Source organism: Papaver somniferum, chromosome 9 (genome assembly GCF_003573695.1).
Source record: "Papaver somniferum cultivar HN1 chromosome 9, ASM357369v1, whole genome shotgun sequence".
In the NCBI taxonomy this organism is placed as follows: domain Eukaryota; kingdom Viridiplantae; phylum Streptophyta; class Magnoliopsida; order Ranunculales; family Papaveraceae; genus Papaver; species Papaver somniferum.
Window position 1 is genome coordinate 149,661,034 of NC_039366.1, and position 13,357 is coordinate 149,674,390.

At 35.6% G+C, this 13,357-nt stretch overlaps 1 long non-coding RNA gene across 12 annotated transcripts; it reads left to right on the plus strand.

Moving 5' to 3' along the window:
* The first annotated feature begins 783 nt into the window (after positions 1-783).
* On the plus strand, positions 784-5,164 carry LOC113308730. 12 transcript variants are annotated; one of them, XR_003340018.1, is made up of 12 exons: positions 784-1,057; positions 1,244-1,296; positions 1,931-2,089; positions 2,200-2,430; positions 2,608-2,771; positions 2,998-3,067; positions 3,192-3,268; positions 3,519-3,584; positions 3,679-3,755; positions 3,847-3,923; positions 4,006-4,064; positions 4,969-5,164. It is a non-coding gene; the product is annotated as an uncharacterized LOC113308730 (long non-coding RNA). The 12 variants fall into 12 exon arrangements; XR_003340020.1 differs by having other exon boundaries at positions 2,998-3,041; XR_003340021.1 differs by having other exon boundaries at positions 2,998-3,023; positions 3,192-3,289.
* Positions 5,165-13,357: the final 8,193 nt, after the last annotated feature.

Consider the following 13,357-nt stretch of genomic DNA (forward strand, 5'->3'; position numbering starts at 1 on the left):
AAAGAACGGTCATTATACACGGTTCCATAACCAGACCATTGTGTATATTCTTATATGTAAGTTTCAAGACTAATTAGAGATTCATCTAAACAGAAAAAATGTTAACTTGAATCTCAGGTTATCTTAGCTTGAATTCTAAGTAATCCTCAGTCTTGAACATCTATAAAGAGAGATGTTCTTTCAACTGAGAAAATCAATCCCTAATACTATGTGTCCTAGTTGATAGCTAAATTCTTCCTCTATTCACCCAGGTTTCCTCTGAGAAACATAATTAGGTCTACGACTTAAAGACTTCACTTGGGGATTCGTGAAGCCAGGCACGACTATCTTTGCCTTGATAGTTCGTGAATCCCGGTCTTTCTTTTTCGGTTATCGAGGTTTTTGTAATCTATTTCATGCAAGATTAATAAAAATCACAAAGTTCTCTGCGTCTCAGACTTTGTGATTCCTCAAGATAAATATATGGAAACTTCTCTAATTGATCAGTTCAAGATTGTTCTTGAGAGGTGGTTAAAGATCCAAGATTTTCGCAGCTAACTAAGTGTAAGTCTTCCGGATTGTGAGGTTTCACTAGTCGAAAAGGGGGTTTTTATATCTCACGTCCCTGACCCTCAATGGCAGTCAGACTGTGAACTGGTCAAAGCAGTCACTGATATAAAAAAAATATCCGGAGTACATTCCAGAGTGCCTAAGTTGGTCGTTGTATAAATTTTTTTATTATTATTTAATTCCTCACTTACCGACCCACACTGTGACCATTGAACCTAGCTTTTGCTATGTTTCAATTCCTTAGGCGCCCATTATCCTTATCCCTTCATCTTCACATCTCTATTTTCTCTCTCACCTTGGCTCGTCTATTTTTTTTTCTTCGCAGTAATACCTCACCTCCTTCTTTTTCTCTCTGCAAGTTTACATAATTGTTCTCTCGACCGAGCTCTAAATTGTTTCAATCAGATCACTTGAAAAAGAAAATTCAACTAAAAGTAAATTTCGTAAAACCCTAATTTGTTCTTCAGCTCTAGTATGTTGTCTGGGTTTGAAGATTCAATATGAACAGGTAAAAACAACCATTTTCTTCTCTATTTCTCCAGATCCGTCTGTATTATGTTTGATTGAATGTTATTTTACTCAATCTAAACTCACCTCAACCATTTTCTTTGGAAACCTAATTTCGCCCCTTTCTCTTTTTATTCTTTGTGATTTGGTTTGTAGGGTTTTAAATTTCTTCTGATTTTTGTCGTAGGATTTATTATAAGACCAATTATCATCCTCACTTGGACTTCTCAACATTTTCAGGTATAACTACTACACCATCTTTATCTGATTTTATTTTTCTTTATTGTCAAAGTTATTCATCTGGTGTTGATATGTTATTATGGATGTACCCAAGGCTCATATTTCAAATGTTTACTGAATTTTTTCCCTTCGTGTTATGGAGGTACAAATCCCCTGAAAATTTGTACCAGTTCACTAAGGTGTGATAAACAAAAGGGTTCATATAAGATGCAAGTCTACTAACTCTGTTGAAGAAATCTGATGTTTGGTTTTCAACTTTTCTGCTCCTTTTTATTTAGGGGTTATCCTGAATTGAAGGAAGTTTTACATTAATGTTTATGCTACTAGTTTCTTTGTAAGTTGTTGTTGTTGTTGTGTTTAGAGCATATAGAATATGATTGGATATGATACGATAGGATTGTTTCTTTTAATCACATAGTAGTCTTACTTCTTTCATGTTTTTACTCTTATCAACAAGCTATGGAAGGCTCCCCTGCTTGTGATTTGTTGTAGTATGGAGTGGGTAGTAAAGGTGGTGGATTTCCCATGGAGTTATAGCTACAGGGTTATATGTACTCAAATTGGTAGTCTATATTTTGATTTGTGAAGTTGTATTGAAATATGATTTTTCAATTTTTATGTTGGTTAACAACAGCTCTGGACAAGCTCAGGGACCTAGAGGAGGAGTAGGGACGCAGACACTAACAACCAACGATTCCCTAGCCTATCTCAAAGATGTAAAGGACATGTTTCTGGATAGGAAGGACAAATATGATGAGTTCTTGGAAGTTATGTAAGATTTTAAGGCTCAAAGGTCTGATTGTCTTTCCGTATACTTGTTTTAAATTCCACAAAATTCATTCTTGGGGTGTTTAAAGGGCGAAAATTTACTATTTTCCTTTCATTATTGTTTATTGCTTTCAGAATTGACACAACATGGGTTATAGCTAGGGGGAGGATTTTTTTAAAGAGCATAGAAACCTTATTTTGGGTTTCAGTACCTTTTTTACCTGAAAGTTACTGAGCACAAAGGAGATCGTGATCGTGTTGATAAGGATCTTAAGCACAAACGAAAGTCTAGGAGGGGGTGAAGACACCAATGACCTTTTCTCCAAGATGGGGAAGGTCCATATGATGACTAAACTGCCTTAAAGAGTGAGACATTGGATATGCACTATGGTATTTTATAGATACAGAGTTTGCTTGTTTTAGCTACTATTTATTTAATCGTGGTGGAGGATGAAACATATATATTATCCTACTTCAGTTTGACATATAATACAGATGCGCATACTGAGATGCTCATATTGCTTTCTATTTAAAATATCGCAGGTGCTTACACCCAAGAGTTTTTGTTCTGTGAAAAAGTCAAGGAGACGCTAGGAAATTCTGGTTTATACCAATAATACCTTAAATGCCTGAACATGGTGGTGATAGTATGGAAAGCCAGTTCGAAGAATTAGCACAAAATCCATATACTATCATTGCAACTCCTGGTAGGCTGTTGCATCATTTTTCAGAGATTGACGACATGTCCTTACGCACTTTAGAATATATGGTGTTTGCTGAAGCTGATTCTCTTTTTGGCATGGGATTTGCAAAGCAGTTGCATAGATTTTTTCACTTGTTGAAGATTTTCCACTTAGCTTATCCTCTAGTCATTTCGTTTTTGATGAAATTCTATTACATTTCCTAACTAACTAAAACATTTTTTTTCTGTAGATAGGCTGGCTCAATTGAGGGCATAGGTGGTGTACATCATTTGGGTGATAGCTATCAATAGATATATTATGTCATGTTTCTTAAGTTTCCTTGTTTATTATTGTTTGTTAGATACAGATAGCTACTAGGCTAGTAATAGTAGGTTGGATTTCAGCTTTCACAGTTTGCCTGATAACTTTACGTGGTCACTGCAGGTTCATCACACATTTACAACAACTGGATCAGATGGTGCCTTCAATTTTGCGACTAGGATAGAAAACAGAGACTCAAGGTTTATCTAACTGTCTTTATGGTTTGCTTACTATGCTCTTACCTTGTCTATGTTAACCATTATCTTAAAGATTGCATGTTCATGCTAAACGTTTGGGGCCATAACGTTAAAAGTTTTTGTGCATCTATTACTTTGCTGGTTTCTTAGATTTTTGTTTTATCAGCTTGTTCAAAAAGTAGTTTGATACTTTAGAGAAAATCCAGAAGTTGTTTGCAGAAATAACTGAACAATATCATGTTGAAACTTGTAGGTATCCTTGTCAATGGTATCGACGACAATGATGGTGCTACGAACTAAAGATGTTTGAAGTTCGAAGGTAAGATGCATACATTTGGTTCTTTATATTTTGGGTTTGTTTCTGTTTTCTATCTTAGCACTCTCTCCTTTGACTGACCTACATGTATTTGTAGAGTTGGATAAGCTTCAAGATCGAGAAGTTGGAGATTGGACTACTTATATTGTAATTGTTGATGCATAATTTGACAAGGTAAAAATGCTTCACTCAACTAGTCTGCTGTCCGGGCTTGTATGTTGTTGCGATACTTAGCTTCATCTTTGTTTTTCTTACATACTTGTAGAGTTAGATGAGCTTCAAGATCGAAAAGTTGGAGATTGGACTACTTAAGTTGTAATTGTTGATGCATAATTTGACAAGGTAACAACGCTTCACTCAACTAGTCTGCTGTCGGGGCCTGTATGTTGTTGCAATACTTAGCTTCCTCTTTGTTTTTTTGCAGAGAGCAAATAAGTAGGTCAGAAGTAAAATAATCCAACATCTATGATCAATGGGTACAAAGTAAGTATTGAATATTCCATCCAAAATGAGTTGTCTCCAAGTTTTATTTCCTTACTGTTGACTTTCATCCAGAACTAGATCGCCGCAATATGTGTTCTCCTGAGGGTTGCATATACAATGTCATTTTGTTTTGCTATCTTTTATGTCATATTTAAGGATGCAATAATGACAGTTGTATCTTCATTTAATATGACACATGTTTGTTTTGCATTCTCTCATATATTAGTTTATTCATCTGTCGTATTTATTTAGAAGATGAAACCAAACATGCTAACAATATATGCTTAACTGATCTATGAGGAATTTGTTCTAATCTTCACAACTTTGCACTTTTTATCCTCCTTGAGTTTTTCTCTGATTGTTGCTTGTGTTTCTAGTATCGGTTCTATAATGATTCAGTGGTTTCCATGGATGAATTTTGTTGTAGCTCATGCTTTGTTTCGTCTTCTGGTTGGGATTGTAATAGGGTTTTTCCCATTTAAATCCATTGATTCAACAAATAGGTTTCTTTGTTTCCTCATGCTTTTCTCAATCACTGCACTAATAGCAACTGGTTTATCAGTAGGAAGAACAAAACTGTTGAGTTCTTTTGGTTATTCATCTTGGGGCCTCTCTGCAATCTTACCTGCAATACCTGTTACCGTTCTTACATTAGGATTCCATGTATAACCCATTCTGTATCTTGTGCTCGAGATATGTCAAGGTAGTGAATTAATGAACTAGTTACGTTTGTGTCGATGTTGGACAGAGGCAGGTAAAGAGATTGACATCATATTGGTTAGGATACCCACCTTTATAGATCACTGTCATCTCATGTGCATGGCAATGGTTATTGTTTTTATAAGCATTTTCTTGAGTATTGTGACCTCCCCACATTAATCAGTTGATGGATTTTTCTGTGCAGGTACACCATTATGAAGTAGGAATAAGTTCTTCATCATCATCGGAGTTTATAATTTTGTGGTTTAATCAATAGTTTTTTAGTTCATCGTTTTGTAATCGAATCCTAGAACTACAGATTACACTGGTCAGAACTACAGATTTTAATCCTTTGTGTAATTTGAAACCAATGAATCAATGGATGTTAAATTGAATGATTATTTGTGTGCAAGTTTAATTTGATTCTCATTTTTATTTGATTTGAATTTGGTTTTCATTTGATTCTCATTTGAATTCTAATTTGAGTTTCATTTAATTCTCATTTGAATTTGGTTTTCATTTGATTCTCATTTGAGTTTCATTTCTGTTTGATTTCAGTTTTGGTCAGATTCAGTCAGGCCAGAAAGCCTATCTGAATCTATTTTTTTTTATACTAAGATTTATATCTATGACTGATTTAAGACAGTCATAAAGTTGACCGTTAAAATCGGTCGTTGATATAAGATTTTCAACGACCCCCAGAGACACGCAATAGTTGAAAAAGACGCTCAAACAGCGACCCTTTCTTCCACCGACAAAGCAAGTCATAGATACGAGTTAAATGACTTGCTTTGCCGGTCGCGAAACTGCTGATTTCCGCTAGTGTTTGCTAGCTTTGTCTATTGCAAACATATTTCCAAGCCTTGATCTTTGATCTAAAGGGAAATCAAAAAGGCTTGTTAGAGCATTGCTCGGTTGAACCCACCAATCTTCCCTATGTCAAGGTTGGTTCTCATATTTTAGTATAAAAACTCATACGTCTCTTAATTATATTACTAGAGTTAACTTCGTTAGGTTAGACTAGGAAGTCTAGAAATGTTGAGAATACAAGTATTACTTTGAAGACCTGAAGAATCCGAAGACGTATCGATATCAACGAATACATCATCCTTCCACTTGAGGTTAGTAATACATGACTTGACTTGTTTCCATTTCTATATCGTTGCTTTCAAGTCGTTTTGATTGAGAACATGACATGCAAAGTTATATATATGAAACTCTAGTATTAGAGACTTGATCATCTTATTATGACCAAACTGTCAAGGAAGAATATATCAATAGTAGTGAATGCTTTGTATTGGTATCCGACTAGATCTGGTTTATCTTTTGATAGACTTGTTATTGTTAGTCGTATTTAGATCGATATCGTTTGGTGGTAGTCTTCAATATCCGAATCTGTAGTTAGTTCTGTTTGACTTGATCTATTTAGCTTGTTAATCAAGATCTTGGAAGATCTAACCCGACAAAGGAGTTTATTGATTTAAATATAAAGGCCTTTGTCAAGATCAACTATTATATCTATGGTTAACTTCTTGAGATAATAAGAGTGGTTACCAAATAAATTAGTCATTTACTATTTGGAAGACGATCGAAATGGTTGACTGCTTAAAGTCTTCTGAGAAGCTGAAGCAACTTAATATAGTGGACTCTATCTTAGGATTCATATGCGTTGGAAAGATTGGTTGTAAGCGCAGGAATACTGAGGAAACTAGGTAACTAGGGGTAGTTTACTTGGTCTCAACTATACGAAGTTAGTAGTGGTCTTTGTATAGAGGCTTAATTATGAGAGTATTCAAAACTAGACTAGGTCCCAAGGTTTTTATGCATTTGTTGTTTCCTCATCAACAAAACTGTTGTGTTTGTATGCTTTTAATTTTTCCGCATTATATGTTTTTTTATTGTAAAAGCATTTTTCTACTCGTATGCTTGAAAGATATTAGATTCGAAAAGATTGTGGTGTACTTGGTACCCTCGTCATTTTAAGGCTTATATGTTTTAGGAAGATTGATATCAAAAGTATTCACTTAGGTTGAAGCAACTATTATGCTATAAAGGATGTCATCTAAAGGAATCAATTGCGTAGAGCCTTGGGAGTATCAAGAGACTAACGAGCGCGATTGCTTGGAGGGTGGATTCGGTCTCAACTTCATTGCGGTCTGAAGTCTTATAGTAAGCTAGTATTGTAGCGGCTTAATACATTTTGGTGTTCAAATCTGGACGAGGTCCAGGGGTTTTTCTACTGTTGCGGTTTCCTCGTTAACCAAACTTCCCGTGTCTTGTGTTTTTCCCTTTCTACATTATATTGTTTATCCGTATAATAGGATTCAAACAAGTAGTACGTATTCAATCTTAGTAGATATGTTCATATTAATTGTGATCGATTACGAGATTTTTTCTTGTAGAATTCGTATCTTGAAAGATTAACAAATTTCATACTTGGAAGAAAAATGATTGGATTATTTGGATACGACTAGATTGATCTTGGATATTGAGTTTTGGGATCGTACAAATACTCTTGTTAACAATCATGTTCATGGACTCTAGTGTGTAGCTGGTGATTTCAATATTATCAGAAGAAGCTAGGAGAAAAATAAAATAGGAGGTTCAAGTTTACGAAAGAGACTCTCAGTGAGTTTATGAACCAACATGATGTAATAAACATGTCAAGCACAAAAATATAGACGGATAAGACTCAATATCAAATATTTTCTAAGTAATTTGAAAAGGTTCTCTATTGATTCAAGCGTTATAGGATAGAGGTAGAGGAAGGGGAAAGAATATTTCACATAGTACTTTTGATCGGAAAAGAAATCTGATTTATTTCGTACTCTTCGCTCGATGAGAAAATGGGGCGCAGCCAAATGGCTAGATAAGAGTGAGTATGTTTGGACGGGGATTTAGTGCCAACTGAGTCAAGTACATCCGACAGGAGATTAAATATTTTCATTCGCGTTCGATTCATCACCTAGCGGGTTTAACATCTACTTGTTGTCTGATGACAAGACTGGATACGGGTGGATTAACAGATTTGAGTTAGCCAAAAAATAATTATATTGTTGCTCATTTCTTTTACAAAATGTTCCTCATCCGATATTCTACTTTGATTATTACCACAAATACCGCCCATTAAAAGATACATTTCTTGCACTCAACAAAATTTGTTGGCTCCCTACCTCCAAACCGTCTATAAATGGGATTTCATTATCAAATGTGTTAAAAAATCTTCAGAATCTCCTCGTCCTCCTTGTCTTTGTTTCTCATTATATTCAAACAAATATTCTACTTGACGATAAAGTCGGATGATAACGCTTTCTCTTTGCTTCTCACCAACACTTCTTTGTCTTAACAAGGTTAACCGATTTGGTTATGTGGGTAAGGCTTTACTTAGTTTGTATGTAGAGTATGAGTCCGTTTTCTTAGACAATGCTTTAATATGCCGATATTTATGATAGGTATGTAATATGCGAGTAAACGATGTCTAGAGGTTTTGGATGTTCAATCCGCATCCGGTCAACAAAAATGACGGATTTCAAAAATCTAACCGCGTCCAGTGGTCTCTCTTTTCGGAGTATCAAAGGGAAAAAAAGTGTAATATAATCGAGTTCTAACCACAAAGAATGTTGGTGTTCAAAAGAATTGTTTAGCAAAGCAATAATATAATTGAGTTGTAATTGGAAACAAATAGGAGATAATTTTAAGAAAAAGCAAATTATTGTTGTATCTAACAAGAACTTAAGGTTCCACCTAATGGGTTCAATTAATTAGATGACCAAGTGATAACTCAAGTAGAAGCAGATAGTAATCTGTTCTACTCGGAAAATGTGGCGAATATACCTGTAATAACTAAACTGACATCATTGCCTAGCCTGATTCCAAAGAAAATATAAGAGAAAATAAGATGTGCTACATGGATTCCTAAGCATTCAATGTATCCGGAAATCACAATGGATCAAAGAAGTATATCAACAATCTCATCACAAATATAAATCATACAGCAAGGAAATGATTTGGACAAAATAACTTCGATTAATGATCAAATTCCACAATTGAACACATTAGGCTTCCCTCTTGTCTTGGCAGAGAAGGGGTTTAGCTTCTCATAGTTGTGCAGAAAATCATTTAAAGTATTGAATCAAAAACTCTCACACAAAAGAGAACTAACAACTGGAACTAATTAGAAAGAAAAAAAAAATAATCAGATTTTAGTATTCTATCGTACCCCGTTGGTTGATTCTCCTTATCGATTTATACACTGCTCCAGCTCAACTTGTTCTCTGACTTCTAGTCCATCTCCACAATTTTAGTCCTATCTTCATGCCTAAAAGTACTGAACCAACCCTTATCTTTTATTCTCCGCAAAATCTCTTGTTGATTTGAGAAATAATCACTCCAAAGTGTTGTATCTTCTTCCTCGTTTTTCTGCATGAAACTCATTGAAAACAGGCCACATCCACGTCATGATTTACGCAAAGAGAGTCGGAGAACAATATTTGAAACAATCCCCAATTGATTTGTGAATTCATCTCTCTAATACGGTGTCGACAAAACTGAAATCAGTTGTACTTCATCCTTCCTGGGTTGAATGAGAACCTTAGCAGCACCTGGATTGTTCATTTTTGCTTCCTTGAGAGGTGTATTTCCTCCTAGGATTTTTGTCCCCAAAACGAACCCTAACTCCTCACGACCAGATCTCGTTCACTTGTTTTCTTCTCCATTTTGTTGTTCTCTTGGTGAACTGGAATTACTAAAAATCCCTTCCAAGAGCAACAATATTCTCTGTACAGCACAAAACTGCCTAGTTCGTTGCGGGTCCAACCTTGGTCCATAGCAAACATGATCTCAGCCATGCTCTACCCTTACGTCCACTGTTAGCACTTTTTACTAGCCCAAAACAACTCAAAGTAATAGTTGTTCGACCACTTCACCGATGAGACCATATATGTACAGTATCAGCCCAAGGCACGGAATTGGCACGTCAATATGGCTTAGAACCAACATAAACATGGCAGTTTGTGTCATAAAATGAGCACAAATTGCTAGTCCTCAAGGAAAACAAAAATAAAAAAAATCGAAAACAAACTGATATCCGCTAAACAGCTAGATTAGAAAATGTCATCCAAACAACTGTATGATCCCGCTAAACAGCTGGATTAAAGATGTCCGCTAAACAGCAAGACGAATCCGCTAAATTGTTGGGTTAAAAATGTCCGCTAAACAGCTGGACGATCCACTAAATAGTGGATTAAAAATGCCTGCTAAACAGCTGGATATGGATGTTTTCTACAAAGATATTTCAAAAATAGTGAAGCATGGATGCACCCCACCCGCAACCTAATTTTTACATTGTCCCAATGTGGCAGTGGTTATAAGCAGTTCGAATGCGGGAAAGGGTAATCAGTCAAGCACAAACATGTTATTCATGGTAAAGCAAAGTATAAAAAAATAAAACTACATTATTTTACCACTTTCGCAGGTCAAATCGGTTGCATTTAGCCTATGCAATAAGCCTTTGAACCTCAAGCTCGCACCAGAGGACGAGCTTTTGTCTCGTGAGGGCTTCCAGCTGAGATACCCACAAACACAAGGGTTGTCTCCCTAAAGCACTGAATTTTATGTCTTCAGCCAGACATCTGCAAAACACAGCCAATCAAACATAAGAAGGATCCTCCAGAGTCGTGGTATCGACTTCTGGGTTCAAAAGTTCCAAACATGCCTTCAACCTCAGCCCAAACCTTAAAAATATTGCCATTGTTTGGATTTTCAATTTCAACAGTACCATAAGGAAAGACATTATTAACAATAAATGGACTTGTCCATCGAGACTTAAGTTTGCCAGGAAATAAATGTAAACGAGAATCATAAAGAAGGATTTTATCCAAAGGTTCAAATGTTTTCCTAATAATATGCTTATCATGAAACATTTTCATTTTAGCTTTGTAATTCTTGGCAGTAGTATAAGCCTCGTTTCTGATTTCGTCAAGCTCATTTAGCTGTAATTTTCTATTTTCACCAGCCTTATCTAGGTCAAAATTAAGCTTCTTGATTGCCGAATATGCCTTGTGTTCTAATTCTATAGGTAAATGACATGCTTTTCCAAATATAAGACGGTAAGAAGACATTCCTAGTGGAGTTTTAAAAGCTGTTCTACAAGCCCATAAAGCATCTGTAAGTCGTAGTGACCAATCCTTGCGATTCGGATTTACAGTCTTATGCAATATAGCTTTTATCTCTCTGTTGGAAACTTCTACTTGACCACTCGTTTGAGAATGATATGTTGTAGCTACTATATGAGTAATGTCATATGATTTCATTAGCTTTTCAAAGGATTTGTTACAAAAATAAGAACCTCTATCACTAATAATATCCCTAGGGGTGCCAAATCGAGACAAAATATTCTACTTTAGAAACTTAGTATCAACCTTACTATCATTACTGCAAGCAACAACTTCAATCCACTTAGACACTTAGTCAACAGTAACCAATATATATTAATAACCATAAGAAGAAGAAAATGGGATCATAAAGTCTATGCCCCATACATCGAAAATTTCGACAATCAAAATAGGATTTAATGGCATCATATCTCGTCCAATGTAGTTAATATCGGTTTATCTCGGCCAGGACCGATACACTGGTACGACTTTATATCGGGGATATTATCGTTCAAATATCGGTATAATATCGGTTCCAAATTTAGAGACTATAATTTTATAGCTATCATCAATTTTATCAAAAAAACACAAGAGTAACTTCAATAACTTTAAAGTTCACTACCTAAAATGATAAATAAACAAGTTCTAACTAGAAACAGGAGAGTAACTTCAACAACTTAAAAGTTTACTGCCTAAAATGGTAATTAAACAAGTTAAAAGTTCAAACCAAAAACAGGAGAGTAACTTCAACAACTTTAAAGTTTACTACCTAAAATGGTAATTAAACAAGGATATTACAGTCTTATTCAAAATCATACGAGCCACTATTGATATCATCATCTTCAATAACTCCATTAGCTCCATCAAGTAGTCCATAATCTGTGTCTAGCATCAATTGATCAGTATCATATCCATCATACTCAGAGTCGGTTGGGTAAGTAGACTTACTTCGAGAACTACATGCACCTCTAGTACCAACTAGCCGACTTTCTTCACCAAGAATATCTTGCAAATCATCCAAAGTTACATTATCACCTTCTACCGCCAAGTCTTCCAAGTTCTGTGGATCCAACCATTCATCATTTTCATCATGCTCATCAAGAAAAATAGATCACGAAATTCCCCGACATATCGGCCGATACGGCTAATATCGGACGGTATTATCGCCAAGATATCGTATCGCCGATACAATGCTTATCCTACCGCTCCAAGGCCGATATCCGAAATATCCCCGATATATCGGCTGATACGGCCGATATTGACTACACTGATCTCGTCGAGAATTTCTTCCTACCTTTTGGCATCTTTCACATGCTTTACAAAACAAGTATGCATCTTTGAAAAGTGTTGGCCAGTAGAATCCACATTGAAGAATTTTAAGGGCCGTTTTCTTACCTGAGAAGTGTCCTCCACATGCACTAGAATGTCTGAAATTCAAGATACTTTAATGTTCAAATTCTGGTACACACCTTCGAATCAGCTGATCTGGGCAAACATTAAACATAAACAGATCATCCCACAGAAAAATTTTCACTTCAGCAAAGAACTTTGTCTTGTCTTGTCTTGTTGAGTCCAATGAACTGGAATGTAACGTACATCAAGATAGTTCGCAATGTCTGCATACCAAGGTGTTAGTGATACACTAAACAATTGTTCATCAGGATATGTCTCAACCACATCACTTTGAAAACACGAGTCAAATATTATCCTAGACAGATGATCAGCCACCACATTCTCAAATCCTTTTTTATCTTTGATTTCTAGGTTGAACTCTTGCAACAGAAGAACCCACCTAATCAGTCTAGGTTTCACATCTTTCTTTGACAAAAGATGCTTAAGGGCAGCATATTCGGTGTATACGATAACTTTAGACACGACTAGATATGACCTAAACTTATCTAAGGAAAACACAACAGATAAGAACTCTTTTTCCGTAGTGGAATAGTTACATTGTGCATCAGTTAAAGTACGACTTTCATAATAAATAACACAAGGTAACTTCTGAACTCTCTGTCCTAAAACATCTCCAATCGCAAAGTCGCTAGCATCACACGTTATCAAATGGTAACAACCAATTAGGGGGTTGAATGATCGGAGTTGTAGTCAATAAGGTCTTTAGATTTTCAAAAGCTATTTTGCACTCTTTATCAAACATAAAGTCTTTGTCTTTTGATAAAATATTTCACAGGGGCCTGGAGATTTTACTAAAGTCCTTAATGAACCTTCGGTAAAATCCCTCATGTCCAAGAAAATACCTTATTTCCTTAACATTCTTCGGGTCTTCCAAATGTGAAATCAAATCAGTTTTAGCTTTATCTACCCCAAGTCCTTGAGATGAAACAACATGACCTAAGATATTTCCTTTAGAAACCATAAAGTTACACTTTTCCCAATTGAGGACAAGATTTGTTTCAGTGCAACGAATCAGAGCTAATTCTAAGT